At 42.1% G+C, this 16,534-nt stretch overlaps 1 pseudogene; it reads left to right on the plus strand.

Annotated features, from left to right (window-relative positions):
• Positions 1-9,836: 9,836 nt before the first annotated feature.
• On the plus strand, positions 9,837-11,132 carry LOC142445257 (obg-like ATPase 1 pseudogene; annotated as a pseudogene).
• Positions 11,133-16,534: the final 5,402 nt, after the last annotated feature.

Raw genomic sequence — 16,534 nt, forward strand, 5'->3', positions numbered from 1 at the left:
TATGCACATAAAAATTATAAAGATTCTACAAAGGTAGGAGAACAATAAGTGCTTTAAGCAAAGTTATAGGATACCAGGTCAATACATAAAACAACTCTGTTTCTATATTCTAACAACAAAGATTTGCAAAACAGAGTATTTAAATCAGCATTTATAATAGTTAATAACTACATATACATATATGCAGATATAAAACAGGAATAAGCTTAACAAATCATGAAACTCCAATACATTAAAAGTACAAGACCTGAGATATGTGATAATTAACATTATGAGTTAGAGTTCTGGCAAGGTAGCACCCAGGTACATTGGGAGCACTGTGCCAATCAGTGAACTTGGTGTCCAGGAGGACAAGTGGGGGATTCAGATAAGTGAAAAGACTTCCTCAACAACCCAAAGTACTTCCTTCATACATGAGTCAACCTTCCTCCCCATCTAACCTGGTTCTGGAACCCCGGGAATCTGTGACCTGGTCCCAGGAATTCCCTGACCTACACCTGACCTACTTCAAACCCTGAAGCAACCACCACCCACCTATTAGGTTCCCTCAGCCTAATCGCTGTGCTCAGAGCTAGTCAGCTACCCTATTGAGTCCTTCCACAACTGTGCCAGACTCCTACAAGGTGACTGTCCGCCCACAGCACTCTCCACTGTGACCTGCTCCCTTCTCTCATGGCTAAACCCTGTGCACAGTTCACTTGCAGTAAGTTCAGTCACCCACAGCAGTTATGGCTCCTCATGGCATCCTAGCCCACAGCTCCGGCTGCTGCCCCTACCATTGCCTGGCACCCTCCCCTACGGGAGTGGGCTTTCCCTACTACTGCCCAGCACCTCTACCCACACTCCCCTGCAGCAACAGGGCCCTCCCTGCCTAAGCCCACCACCTCCACCATAGTAGCCTGGCACCTCCTCCAGTGGCAGCAGGGCTTTCCCCACCTTTACCTGGCACTGCAAACCCCAGAACTACACTTGCTTCCTGCAACCACCCCACTCATGTGCCCTGAGAAGGCCAAAAGACCTTCCCTCTGAAAAGGGAATGCTGGCTATCTAAGGAAAGCAAAACCCTAGTGAGATAAAAGAAGTAGCCAGACCACCTAGAACACTTGGCTATAGCATACTGCAAAAGTATTCCTACCAACCTCACAAAGAGAGAGTCCAAGTTAACAGGCTTCATCAACAGATTAGAAGGAGCTGAGAACTGTACCAGTAACCTTGAGGATAACCAGACAGACATCAACAAACAGAAAAGACAGTCAAACTAGATAATTAAAGAAGCCAAAGAAAACCTGAGAACAATGTCAGATGCTATGAATAGGAACGACATCAGAATAAGACACAACAACAAATAAAAGTCAACTGCAAAAATAGCAAGTTTTCCTAGAGGAAAACTTCCCCACCTTAATGAATTTGAATCAGGTGACTAACCAGGAAGCAGAGAGGATACCAGCCAGACTGAATCAAAGGAAGAATTCTCCAAGGTATGTAATGGTTAAACTACCTAATGCTGATGAAAGGGAGAAAATAATGAGAGCAGCTAGGGGAAAGAACATGGTCACCTATAAAGGTACTGAAATAAGAATATGTGCAGACATATCAGCAGACACCTGAAGAAGAAGACTGGAGTAGCATCTTCTAAAAATTTAAAGAAAATACTGCAAACCCAAGAATCCTTTATACAGCCAAATGATCTATCAAGACAGATAGAGAAGTAAGAGTCTTCCTGCACAAGGAAAAACTCAAAGAAAATGTATGTTAAAAGAAATTCAGTGCTAAGAAAACAATCTTTGCCCAGCCCAATGTGGTCAGAAGAAAAACACTCACCAATCACAGATAGGAAACCACCACACAAAGTAACTCCACCCAGAGGTCAACACATTGAAAACAGCCCCCAAGATAACATTGACTCAATGGTGAAAAGAAGGCAAGAGTGAACCGCACACTCCTTCGCCCAAATGCACTGATAAGAAGGGAGGTAGGAAAACACTCAACACAAAAGGTATAAGATGACATCACAGAGTCCACTGATGGATGTTATAACTCTGAATATCAATGTACTGAACTTGCCCATTAAAAAACAGAGACTAGCATACCAACTTAGAAAACAACGCATTTATCTACTGCCTAAAGGACAAATATCAAGACTGAGAATCATGAACAAGCGGCCATCTAGCTCAGAAGCAAAAAAGCCCACATGGAAGAAGCACACCGGCCAGTGCGATCACGAGGTGCCAAGGGACCAGGTATAAGGCATCATGCAAAAAAAAAAAGATATATGTATGTGTATATGTATATATGTATATGTATATATGTATATATATATCATATTAAATGAAAGGGGAAGTGCAGAGTGGAGACCCAAGGCCCAAGTGTCGGCCAATGGAGATCCCCTCATAGAGGGGTTTAGGAGAGGAGATGGGTTAATTAGGGTGCGAGGTAGTACCGATGAAGAACACAGCTTTCCCCCAGATCCTGGGTGCTTCCTTCCCCCAACTACCATGATCCGAATTCTACCTTGCAGGGCTGGATAGGACAGAGGCTGTACACTGGTACATATGAGGGCTGGAGGCACAGGGAATCCAGGGTGGATGATACCTTCAGGACCAAGGGTGTGAGGGGCGATGCTGGGAGAGTGGAGGGTGAGTGGGTTAGAAAGGGGGAACTGATTACAAGGATCCACATGTGACCTCCTCCCTGGGAGAGGGACAGCAGACAAGGGGGTGAAGGGAGACTCCGGATAGGGCAAGATATGACAAAATAACGATGTATAAATTACCAAGGGCACATGAGGGAGGGGGGAGAAGGGAGGGAGGAGAAAAAAAAGAGGACCTGATGCAAAGGGCTTAAGTGGAGAGCAAATGCTTTCAGAATGATTGGGGCAGGGAATGTATGGATGTGCTTTATACAATTGATGTATGTATATGTATGGATTGTGATAAGAGTTGTATGAGTCCCTAATAAAATGTAAAAAAAGAAAAGAGGAGAAAAAAATGATTAGGTCAAAGAATGTACAGATGTGCTTTATACAATTGATGTATGTATATGTATGGACTGTGATAAGAGTTGTATGAGCCCCTAATAAAATTGTTTTTTAAAAAAAAGACTGAGAATCAAAGGCTGGAGAAAAATATACCAAGAAAACAGCAATTCAATGAAATCAGGGGCTGCAATTCTAATCTCTGACAAAATTGATCTCAGGGTGTAAGCCAAACAAGAGATAAGGAGGGGCACTGTATAATGCTCAAGAACCAGTGAGCATAATATTACATTTTGTGCTTACATTTACACACCCATTGACAAATTAGTCAATCAAATGATCCAAAAGAAGAAAAAAGAAATCAACAATCATATTACATGACTTTAATACACCAATCTCCGAGAAAGACTGATTATAGGGAAAGCAGCTTAACAAGGAGGCTACAGAAATAAACTCTAAAATTAGGCCACTTGACCTGATAAACATTTCCAGAGATCTTCTTTTCAAGCCCACGTGGCACATACTCAAAGATAGACCACATGCTGGGTTAAAAGCCAAGCCTATGTAACTTCCAACACATGAAGGTCACTCAGACTTCCCTCTTGGACCATACCATAAGACTGGAAATCAAAAAAAGAAATATTAGAAAAAGAAGGGCAAACAATTGGAGAATAAATAACTCTACTGCAAAATGAGTGGGTATTGACCCAAATCAGAGGCAAGAATCAGGAATTTTTTAGAAACCAATGAGAAACCTTTGGGACACAGCAAAAGCAGCTATCAGAGAGAAAGTTTGATAGTGGTAATTGCACACATGGAAAAGGAAGAAAGACTTCTGATAGATACACTTGCACAAAACCTCCAGCAATTAGAGCAGAGTGGACAGGACAGCCCTACTAATAGCAAAATAAAGGAAATAATAAAAATTAGGGGAGAAATAAATGAGTGGGAAAACAAGAAAGGTATGCAAATAAGTTGATGCAGCAAAATGCTGGTTCTTCGAAAGGATTAAGAAAATGGTAGAGCACTGGCAAACCAAACCAGAGAGAGGAAGAGACAAACATTAACAGTCAAGATGAGGGATGAACCAGGGGAAATTACAATGGACCCTAATGAAATCAAAAGGGTAAGTACACAGTATTGTGAAGGCCTGTACTCCAATGAATTCAACAACTTGGGAGACATGGAAAAATTCTTGGAAAAAATCCCTCCCTACATTATCCCAGATGGATGTCAAGAACCTCAGCAGACCCATAGCAATAGAGGAAACAGACAAGGTTATCAAGGAAATACCAGCTAAAAATTCCCCAAACTAGTTGACTTCACCGGAGAATTCTATTAAGCACATAGGGGAGAACTGCACAAATGCTACACAAATTCTTCCAGAGCATAGAAAAAAGACAGTTCCCACCCACAACTCTATGAAGCTAGCATAATACTGATTCCTAAAGTGGGCAAGGATCCCACAAGAATTGAAAATTACAAACCAATATTTCTAATGAACATTGATGTAAAAATCCTTAACAAAATGTTGGCCAATAGAATATAAGTTTATAAAACAAATAATTCACCATAACAAAGTGGAATTCATTCCAGAGATGCAGTTCAACATCTGAAAGTTCATCAGTTATATTCATCACATTGATAAGAAAAAGAATAAAAACTACATAATATCAATAGATGCAGGAAAAGCATCCAACACCCATTCCAACACCCATTCAACACCCATTCCTCTTTAAGACACTCAATAAGATAGGAATGGAAGGAAAATTCCTCAAGATAATATGAGCTATATATATGAAAAGCCAACAGCCAACGTGATAGTCCCAATGGAGAAAAGATGAAACCATCCCACTGAAAAGCAGGACCAGACAAGGGTGCCCCTTGTTCCCATTTCGATTTAACATTGCACTGTAGGTCCTAGCGAGCAACATAAGGCAAAGGAAAGACATTAAAGTAATTCATCTGGAGGAAGAAGAGGTGAAATTATTGTTATTAATAGATTGCATGATTTTACAATTGGAAAACCCTGAAAGCTCCAGAAGAGGAGCGCTGGAAAAGATAGAAGAATATGGCAGAGTGGCAGGATACAAGATCAACAAATAGAAGTCTATCAGACTGCTGTATATATAGGACAGATCCACAGAAGAGATCAAAAAGGTAGTACTCTTCACAATAGCCATGCACAAATTGAAATGTGTGGAGATATATCTAACCAAAGAAACAAAAGATTTGTATGAGGAGAACTACAGAACACTATTATAAGAAATCAAGAGTGACTACCACAAATGGAAGGATACCCCATGCTCATGGATCAGAAGACTTAATATAGTAAAGATGTCAGTCCTGCCCAAGGCACTATAGTTTAATGCTATCCCAATACAAATACCAACAGCCTTCTTCAGAGTTGGAAAAACTGAGTATCAACTTCATATGGAGAGGGAAGAAGCTCTCAAGAAGATGGACAAAGTTGGAGGGTTTGCTTTACCTGACTTTAGCACCTTCTATGCAGCCACAGTGATCAAGAGAGCCTGGTACTGGTATAATGACAGATATTCAGACCAATAAAAAATAACTGAAAACCCAGAAATAAAATCATCAGCATACAGACAACTGATTTTTGATAAAGGCCAAAAAATATCAAATGGGAAGCAGACGCCCTCTTCAACAAGGTGGCTGGGGGTGGGGAAATGGATATCTACCTGCAGAAAAGTGAAGTAAGACTCCTACCTCACTCCATGCACAAGAATAAAGTTGAGGTGGATCACAGACCTACAGGTCAAACGCCAAATTATTAGAGCCATCAATGAGGAAATTGGGACAAACCTAAGAACTTTGGCCCAGAGAATACATAGGCTATCAGAAACAGGGACAGACACAAACAGAAAGGAGGCACTAATTGACAAGTGGGATATACTGAAGATAAAATACCTGTGTACATCAAAAGACTTCGCCAAGAGAGTAATAAGAGACCCCACAGACTGGGAAAACATTTTTTCACAATGACATATCAGACAAAGGTCTTATTACTAAAATCTGCGATACTCTGCTAGCCTACATTAAGGAAAAAACAAATAACCCATTGAGGAGGTAGGCAAAAGAGCTGAACAGAACATATGAAAAAAAGTTCCTGATTGTATTAGTCTGGGTACTTTAGAGAAACAAATCCACAGCGACTCATGTATAAAAGAGAGTTTTATATAAAGATTTGGTGCGCATGAAGAAAATATCCCAACCCAGTGTTTCCCAAGCCCACAAGTCCAAAATTAACCCATTAATCCATATGTCCAACACCAATCCACAAAGTCCTCCTCCATCTCACAAAACATACACAACAATGCCGACTGCAGGAGAAAAGCTGAGTCAGTGAATGTGTAAGCGTCTCCGTGCTGGCAGGGGTCTCCACACGGCTGCTCCAGCACCCAGGGCTGCATCAGGGTAGGTCCATGGGGATGTCTTGCAGGAAGCCAGCCTTGCAAGCTGAAGCTGGGAACTGCTAAGGCAGTGGCACCCTGGTCCAACCATCACAAAGCAAGAGACCTGAGAACTCCAAAGGTGAGACTCACCGAGCCATTTATCCCTCTGCCCTTCAATTAATCCCACATGTGCTTATAGGCCAGGCTGGGGCAATAAACTAACTAACTGATTGATTATTAGCCTTAAGGGAAATGCAAATTAAAACAACTATGAGATATCACCTAATACCCTCAAAGATGCCCCAATTCAGAAATTCAGATAGCAACAATGTTGAAAGTGATGTGGTACGATAGGAACTTTCATCCAATGCTGGTGGTTCTGTAGGTATGTGCAGCCATTATGGAAACTGATATGGCAATACTTAAAAGAAATGGAAATCGAGCTACCAAATGACCCAGCAACCCCCCCTTCTAGGCATAGACCCAGAAGACGTAAGAAGCAAACCATGACCACACATCTGTGTTCCAATGTTCATTGCAGCGCAGTGCACAATTGCAAAAAATTGGAAACAACATAAATGTCCATCAACCAATGAATGGATTAAAAAACTCTGGTATATACATATAATAGAATACTACACATCCCTAAAACACTGGGATGAATGTATGAAGCACATCGTTGCACAGGAAGGACTGGAGGAACTTATGCTAAGTGAGGTAAGCCAAGCACAAAGAGCAAGTACAACACGAGTCCACTGAGGTAAGCTTAAAAAATACAAGGGGCTTAGGGGGAAAGCCATCAAATGCACAAATTCACAAGGAGAGGTCCAGGCACTCTGGCAGTGGTTGGACCCAACCCAGGGATGCATGTGGCAGTCAACTGAAAAGAGGGGGAAAGTGGGGTGGGGGGGAGGTCGTGGAAGGTGGGGGATGGGACTCTAACTCACACAGATGGAGGGCATTCTTCAATTCTCCGCAGGACAGTGAGAAAGGGATCAGACCTCAATCTGGGGCGTCAAGCCTCAAGGGCAACATACCAACAAGAAGCAGCAAACTAACAGAAAGTTCGGTGGGGCTGGCCATAGTCCCCATATGTTGACCCCCTCCCCAGAAGAATGCACTACAGAAGACAGCACTGAAGATTCAGTCCGGGAAGAGGGGTGGGCCTGCCCAGACCACATAGGAGTAAACTAAGAGGGAGGGAGGGAGGGAGGAAGCGAAAGAGAGAACTACATCCTGGCCCACCAAGCCTCGAGAATGATATTCCTGCTCAAAGCAGCCAATGCACAGAGAGGACTGTGGGGCTAGCCCCACAATTAGACACTACACCCCCTCACTGACCCACAGTGCTATGGGGGAACAGCACTGGAGACACAGTGCAGTTATTGTACCCAGTCTCACACACACACACACACACACACATACACACACACACACACACCTGCAGTGAAACGCCAAAGGAACACAACAGAGCAGCAAGGGGAGCAAAGCAATGATGTCACTGAGGAATCCCAGAAATAGACTTTGGGATCAATGGGCAGGGTATGGCACTTTACCAGATCTGATTGTAAAACATTCAGCAGGGTCAGCAGACAGACCAGTGATCATGAGGTGTCAACGGGTTCAGGTATCAGGCACCAGAAGACCCCAAACAGACAAATATATCTATGCAAATGATGGGGGTTGAAGAGGAGACCCAAAGCCCATCTGTAGAAGGGTCACAAGGAAAAAATGAGTCAGCCAGGGTGCAGCATAGCAAAGATGGAACACACAACATTCCTCTGGTTCTTTAATGCTTCCTTCCCCACTCTATCATAACCCCAGCTCTACCTTACAAATCCAGCTAGACCAGAGCATGTACACTGGTGCAAACAAGAGCTCTCAACACAATGAATCCAAGACAGATAAACCCCTCAGGAGGGGGAAGGTGCGGGGAGAAGGGGGAGAAATGAGGAACCGACTACAGTGATTGATGCATAACACACACACCCTGCCCGAGGGGGATGAACAACAGAAATGTGGGTGAAGGGAGACAGCAGACAGTGTAAGATATGAAAATAATAATAATTAATTAATAATAATCATTTATCAGGTGTCCACCAGGTTGAAAGAGTGGGAGAGGGAAGAGCTGCTGATACCAAGGGTTCAAGCAGAAAGAAAATGTTTTGAAAATCACGATGGCAACATAGGTACAAATGTGTTTGATACAGTTGATGCATGGGTTGTTGTAAGAGCTGCAAGAGCCCCTAATAAAACAATTCATTAATTAAGAAAATAATATTATGAGTTTATTTCCCTAAGTTATGATGCTCAGTGATTTGTCAGAACTATGTAATCATGTTCCATTTTCAGATCTGATGTGATCAGCAATTAGTTGAAAGAGGAGTTTCCTAGGAGGCAAAGAGCATTCATTAAGGTCTAAATATAGGCATGTACATATGTAAATATATTTATATATGATGATGGGGAAATAGATCTATGTGCATTTATTTTAGGGATAGTATTATGGTCACAGATGGACATCAGGCCTCCACTCAAGTACTCCTTCAATGCGAGAACACTTTGTTCTATTAAACTGGCATTCCATAATGCTCACCTTCTTGACACAATCGCTGAAGACAAATGTGTGCATAAGCAAATGTGGTGAAGAAAGCTGATGGTGTCCAGCTATCAAAAGATATAGCATCTGGTGTCTTAAAGGCTTGAAGGTAAGCAAGCGACCATCTAGCTCAGAAGCAACAAAGCCCACATGAAAGAAGCACACCAGCCTGCGTGACCACGAGGTGTAGAAGAGATTAGGTATCAGGCATCAAAGAAAAAAAATCATCATTGTGAATGAGGGGGTGCAGAGTGGAGACCCAAAATCCATCTGCCAACAACTGGGCATTCCCTTACAGAAAGGTCACAGAAGAAAACAAGCCTGTCAGGATAAGCAGTGTAGCAACGATGAAACATACAACTTTCCTGTTGTTCCTAAATGCTACCCTCCCCACCCCCCACTGCCACCACTATCATGATCCCAATTCTATTTTACCTATCTGGCTAGACCAGAGGAAGTATACTGATACAGATAGGAACTGGAAACACAGGGAATCCAGGATAGATGAACCCTTCAGGACCAGTGGTGAGAGTGGCAATACCAGGAGGGTGGAGGGAGGGTGTTATAGAAAGGGCAATCTCTATATAACCCCCTCCCTGGGGGGTGGACAACAGAAACGTGGGTGAAGAGAGATGTAGGACAGTGTAAGACATGACAAAATAATAATTTATAAAGTATCAAGGGTTCATGAGGGAAGGGAGGTGGGGAGGAAAGGGAAAATATGAGGAGCTGATACCAAGGGCTCAAGTGGAAAGAAAATGTTTTGAGAATGATGATGGTAACAAATATACAAATGTGCTTGACACAATGGATGGATGCATGGATTGTGATAAGAGTTGTGAGTGCTGGTCTCCTGCTGTCGTCTGGGACCTCGAGTCCTTGCCGGTCTGGAGCACGATGCCCCCCAAAAAGGGAGGTGATGGAATTAAACCACTCCCAATCATTGGAAGATTTGGAACCTCCCTGAAAATTGGGATTGTTGGATTGCCAAATGTTGGGAAATCTACCTTCTTCAATGTGTTAACCAACAGTCAGGCTTCAGCAGAAAATTTTCCATTCTGCACTATTGACCCTAATGAGAGCAGAGTACCTGTGCCCGGCGACAGGTTTGATTTTCTTTGCCAGTACCACAAACCAGCAAGCAAAATTCCTGCCTTTCTAAATGTTGTAGATATTGCTGGCCTCGTGAAAGGAGCCCACAATGGGCAGGGCCTGGGAAATGCCTTTTTATCTCATATTAGTGCCTGTGATGGAATCTTCCATCTAACACGTGCTTTTGAAGATGACGATATCACGCATGTTGAAGGAAGTGTGGATCCTGTTTGAGACATAGAAATCATACATGAAGAGCTTCAGCTCAAAGATGAGGAAATGTTTGGGTCCATTATAGATAAACTAGAAAAGGTGGCTGTGAGAGGAGGAGATAAAAAACTAAAACCTGAATATGACATAATGTGCAAAGTCAAATCCTGGGTTGTAGACCAAAAGAAACCTGTTCACTTCTATCATGATTGGAATGACAAAGAGATCGAAGTGCTGAATAAACACTTATTTCTGACCTCAAAACCAATGGTCTACTTAGTTAATCTTTCTGAAAAAGACTACATTAGAAAGAAAAACAAATGGTTGATAAAAATTAAAGAGTGGGTGGACAAGCATGACCCAGGTGCCTTGGTCATTCCTTTTAGTGGGGCCCTGAAACTCAAGTTGCAGGAATTGAGTGCTGAGGAGAGACAGAAGTATCTGGAAGCGAACATGACACAAAGCGCTTTGCCAAAGATCATTAAGGCTGGGTTTGCCGCGCTCCAACTCGAGTACTTTTTCACCGCAGGCCCAGATGAAGTGCGTGCCTGGACCATCAGGAAAGGGACGAAGGCTCCTCAGGCTGCAGGAAAGATTCACACAGATTTTGAAAAGGGATTCATTGTGGCCGAAGTGATGAAATACGAAGATTTTAAAGAAGAAGGTTCTGAAAATGCAGTGAAGGCCGCTGGGAAGTACCGACAACAGGGCAGGAATTACATCGTTGAAGATGGAGACGTTATCTTCTTCAAATTCAATACTCCCCAGCAACCGAAGAAGAAATGAATTTTAGCAATTGCTCAGACAAACAATTTCCAAAAGGCTTATGGTTTTGGTTTTGCTTTGTTGTTGTTGTTATTTTAATTAAAATTTCTGAAAAATTAGAGGGAGAAATAACGTTGGGGAAGGGGCATGGGAGTCTTCTATAAACCAGAGTATTTTTATTTGTTTTAAAGCCAAAATCCTGGGTCCCTCCAATGAAATGCAGGCTTGCGAAATGGGAACAGCTTTCCCTTTCATGTGATTAAGACCCTACTCCAAATTGTAGGCGCTTTCCAGGAACCATATTACTCTCATGATACTTCATTAATCTCCATCATGTACGCCGAGCCTGACACATTTGACAGTCAGGACAATGTGGCTTGCTCCTTTTTGAATCTTCAGATAATGCATGTTTTACAGTACTCCAGATGTCTACACTCAATAAAACATTTGACAAAACCAAAAAAAAAAAAAGAGTTGTACGAGCCCCCAATAAAACTTTTTTTTTTTAAGAAAGAGGAGTTTTCTTGGAGGTGTAATCTATCTCTTTCTCTCTCTCCCTCTCTCTCTCTCCCTCTTTCCCTTTCCCTCTTCATTTTCTCAGTAGTCTGATCTCTGGTTCTTGAGATGCACATTTGAAGAATTCCATAGCACGTTTATAGAATGGAATAGTGCTGCTAACAGCAATGGCAGTGCTCCACTGGAAGAGATTTGGCAGTCTGAGTCTAGGAACATTATAATCTCGGAAACCCTCTGAGGTGGTTCTGCTCCATCCTACAGTGTAGCTATGAGTCACAAACACCTTGAAGATAAGAGTTATACAAGTAGATGTAATTCACATGGAAACTGGGTGTATTTCTTATATTCATGAGCTTATGTCAATGTAGAGTGTGCTCTAAGTCCATCACCTTGGGGGATCGGAAAGGAGCATACTATGCATAGAAGCAAACAAGCAGGAACTTGGGAAAGCTAGATGCTGTGTGGAGATCTCCAAGGACTGTCAAGAAGTACACCAGAAAACTTCCCCTAGAGCCAGAGCTATGAACTAGAACGTTGATCGAAGCCACCCACATAGAGTATGCTGTCCAAGCAGCACTAGTTAAGTAAGAGTCTACCAAAGCCATTGCTGTAAAGTCAATTCTGACTTACTTGCAGCGCTACTGGGCAGAGCAGATCTGCCTCCATAGGGTTTCTACGGTTGTCTTCTTGACGGAAGCAGATTACCACGTCTTTCTCCCAAGGACCAGCTTGTGGACTCAAACAGCTGACCTTTTGGTTAGCAAGTAAATGCTTACCCACTGAGCCAGCAGGGATTCCTATATATGAAAATCAATTAGAAAATAACAGAGTAGATAAGTCAGATATGCTAATTCTTCAGTTTTACACATTTGTCAGAATTCAGTAAATTGGAGAGTTATCACCTGTGCACTTTACTGTATTTAAATTTCACATACATAAAACAGCTACATACTTAAATTTCACATATATAAAACAGCAACTATGTATTAAGTCCCTTTGCTCCTTTACTTAATTTCCCCACAATTTTCTATGTGTTACTCTTCTCAACATTCATCACACGTCAACATTTCTCCCATCGCAAGCCTCCAGGGCAGGGTAGAAGATTCCCTGTGGGTTTCTGAGACTGTAACCTATTACAGGAGCAGAAAACCTCATCTTTCTCCAATGGAGCAGCTGGTGATTTCAAACCGCTGACCTTGCTGTTAGCAACCTAATGGCTAACCACTCTGCCACCAGGACTCCATCCAAAATATTTATTTTTTAAGCCTCTCTGCCGTCATGACATTGCTGACTCATGCTTAGTTATTATTTGCTTAATCGACAAATAACTGAGATCAAAAGAAGCTGGGAAAGAAGTAACTTACCAAGACTCATTGTCAAGGTGTTCACTAAATTTGAGTGTAAAATGTATTTAAACTTCCTGATAGCCAAGGCGAAAAAAGCAATGCGATCAGTCCTACTTTGGGGGTTTATTAAAAGGATTTGTGACATTGGTATGCTATTAAACGGTGCTACGAGGATACCTAAAACCTACCGACAAGCCACTCTTTGCCTTGAAGTCCCTAAGTAAGATGAGGCACCGCAGCAGCAAATTTGAAGCCATGTTGTGCTTCCTTCCGATTAGCTGGGTCACTTTCTATACCTGGTTTCCACTCTAAGATAAACTTATAAGCTACTCTGGACATCATGGTGTGCACATTTTTTCCTAAGCTGCTGAGGAAAGATTGAAGTCAAATGTTTCCTCCTGCTTGGATCCACAATCAGTGCTCATGGAAGCAGCCATCACAATGCACTGGGTAAATCTGCTGCACAAGACCTCTTTAAAGTGCTGAAATGCCAAGACTGTTATTTTGACAATGAAGGCGTGCCTGATCCAAGCCATGGTATTGTCAATGGTCTCCTATGCATGTGAAAGTTAGACATTGAATAAGGAATACCAAAGAAGAATCGATGCATTGGACTTTGGTTCTCCCCCCAAAATATCAAAAGTATCATGGACTGCCAACAGGATGACTAGATCTGTCATGGAAGAAGCACAGCCAGAATGCTCTTGAGAAGCAAGAATGGCAAGACTTCATCTCACAGACTTTGGACAAGTTGTCAGCAGAAATCAGTCTCCGGAGAAGGACATCCAGCTTGGTAACGTGACGGGCGACGAAAAAGAGGAAGGCCTTCGACAAGATGCACTGGCAGAGTGGCTGCAACAATGGGCTCAACCATAGCAACAATTGTGAGGATTATGCAGGGCCAGGTGGTGTTTTGTTCTGTTGTACATTGGGTTTCTATGAGTCAGAACCAGCTGGACTGCACCTAAAAACATCACTGATGCCAAAGCAGCATCATACCCAAGCAAACCATAATATCAGCTCCATCTATTTCCACAATTCTCCTTCACCTGGTTCCCAAATCCATGTAAGTAGATGAACTATCTATTCAACAAGTATCCAGAGAGATCCTGAGACAAATAAATATGGTAGATTGAGAAGTGAAAAGAGGTTAGGTAGGCACAGAATACAGCCTTGACATTTTCAGTAAGGGTGTGAAAGGGCTGTCATTCTTCTTGAGCCAGAGTGGCCTACTAAATTCCCCTGGAAACTGGCATATTATTCTATGTACTGGGTATGCATTACCTGAAAGGGGCAACAGGTTATTTCTCTGTTAGCTTTGCTACACTGCATAAATTGTTGAGGGCCTTCTCTGTAGGGCATCTGGGTCTACCCTGGGAGGTGAAGCGGAACACAAACCATCTCCTGACCACAGAAAAGGAATGCCCTTTAATGAGAAGGGGATGAAGGGTGTCATAAATGGGCTTAAAATGTTTAACTGTTGAGGAAGCCGATTGTGCTAAAATTATATATCCTATATAAGATGTAAATGTATTTTTATAATAGCTATAAATGATACCTAAGTGTCATCACCAGAGCCTAGAAAATGCATAGTACTTACTAGGTACATGATAAATAGATGGCTATTAAATGAGAATTGAGAAACAGTTGACTATCCAATCGTACAACAGTAGTTCTCCACTGTAGCATGTAGCACAATCAGCTGGAGAGCTCTTTCAAGTACAGAGTGCTGAGCCCCTCCCTGGAGATCTGGGATGGGGCCTAAGAGTTTTCCTTTCTAGCAAGTTCCCAGGCAAGGCTGGGATTGCTGATCTTCAACTGTACTTTGGAAGTCACTGCCTTACTCATTAGGAGCACTTAGTCCAGAGTTAAGTGCACAGTCCTTGTTTGAGTCACTTTGGGTCTTAACTGTGTGAAGATGAGCAAGTTCTTAGCCTCTAAGATAGTCTATTTGGACACTGAATAAGGAAGGCTGTAGAAGAATTGGTGCATTTGAATTACGGTGCTAGTAAAGATTACGGGAAGTACCATGGACTCCCAAAAAACAAACAAGCCTGTCTTGGAAGGAGCACAACCTCTCTTTAGAAACAAGGACGGTGAGACTTGTTCTCTCGTACTTTGGACATGTTATCACGAGATATCAGTCTCTGGAAAAGGACGTCATGCTTGAGTAAACTAGAAGGGCATTGAAAAAGAGGAAGATCTTCAACAAAAGGGATTGACACAGGGGCTGCAACAATGGGTTCAAACAGAACGACAATGGTGAGGATGGCAGTGTTCCGTTCTGTTGTACGTAGGGTCATTATATTGTACGTTGGTTCACTCTGAGTCAGAACCAACTTGGGTTGGCAGTGTCTTATAAGTGCCATGCAGCAAACACCCAGCAACCTTCCAGGAACAGTGTAGGTGCTCAATAACAGTGAATGAATGGAGTCTGGGCATTCATCCAATTATAATAGTCAACCATGGGGATATTGCAAGGGTCCAAGTTTATATTCCCCCGCAAGTTAATCTAATTTGGCAGAATCCTGGATTAATGAGTCTGATATCAGATTCATCAGCTCTAGTTTGTGCTCTCCGGAGTATACCTTTTCCTCACTTATCTACTGTGTCCTTATCTGATATTTTGCCTTTGTGATGATTATGATGAGAGTTAAAAAAGCTACTATTGTGTTCATAAATGATGTACATATAGCAGCAATAAATTCCAAGACTCCAGGCAAGAATAACGCCGGCTGCAATGATCAAAGTTATGTGTGAACTTGCCTGGGTCTTGACTCTCACGGTTTGGCCTACGCAGTGATGCAATCTGGTAGTTACATAATAATGCAGTCATCCTCCATTTTATAATCTAATTCCATTTTTGCATGATTCTAATTTCATATGAAGACCTAGTCTTTAGAGCCCAACCTGTTGGATAAAAGGATGGTACTTTCCAGAGGCACAGGTGAGTCATCTGGAGAACTGCAAGAAGGTCCATTCAGGTTCAGCAGACCTTGGATGGGGCCTAAGAATTTACATCTCAGCCAAGGCCCCACATGAAGCCTGTGCTACTTCCCCAGTGACGATCCTGAGCAGCATGGTTCATGTAACGAAACATGAATTCTAAATCTATTTTATTCATTCAAATCTTTTCTGAATAAGTAAACAGTAAAGTAATAACTGTGCGAATAAATCAAATGATTAATAATTTAAGAGAAAGAGAAATGATGGAAACTGTGACAAAACAACCTTTTCGCTACACTGAAATTAGAACTCAGAAATCATAGCATGTCCAGAAGCCTAACTTGTCTACTGTATACCCACAGAAATTTACTGCTTCAATGACATGCCTTAACCACCCCCCAAAAATCATTCATATAATGTGTACCATTGCTTATATGCCCAACGTGGAGATATGATATTCAAAACATAATTCAACTTGGTGGCCCATTCCTGCTAAGTTGTGCTTCATAATGAAATATCACCGCCACTTCCCTGGGTTAGAAAAAGCACTCTGTATGGATATTTTCCTATTATTCTTCTGTATTGTTGTCATCATAATCACTCTGGGTGTCATGCTTCCATTTGCTGCCTTCTTTTAAGTTTCAGGCCTGCTGTTTTCATTTCGTGCATA

This window comes from Tenrec ecaudatus, chromosome 4 (genome assembly GCF_050624435.1).
Source record: "Tenrec ecaudatus isolate mTenEca1 chromosome 4, mTenEca1.hap1, whole genome shotgun sequence".
NCBI classification, from domain to species: Eukaryota; Metazoa; Chordata; class Mammalia; order Afrosoricida; family Tenrecidae; genus Tenrec; species Tenrec ecaudatus.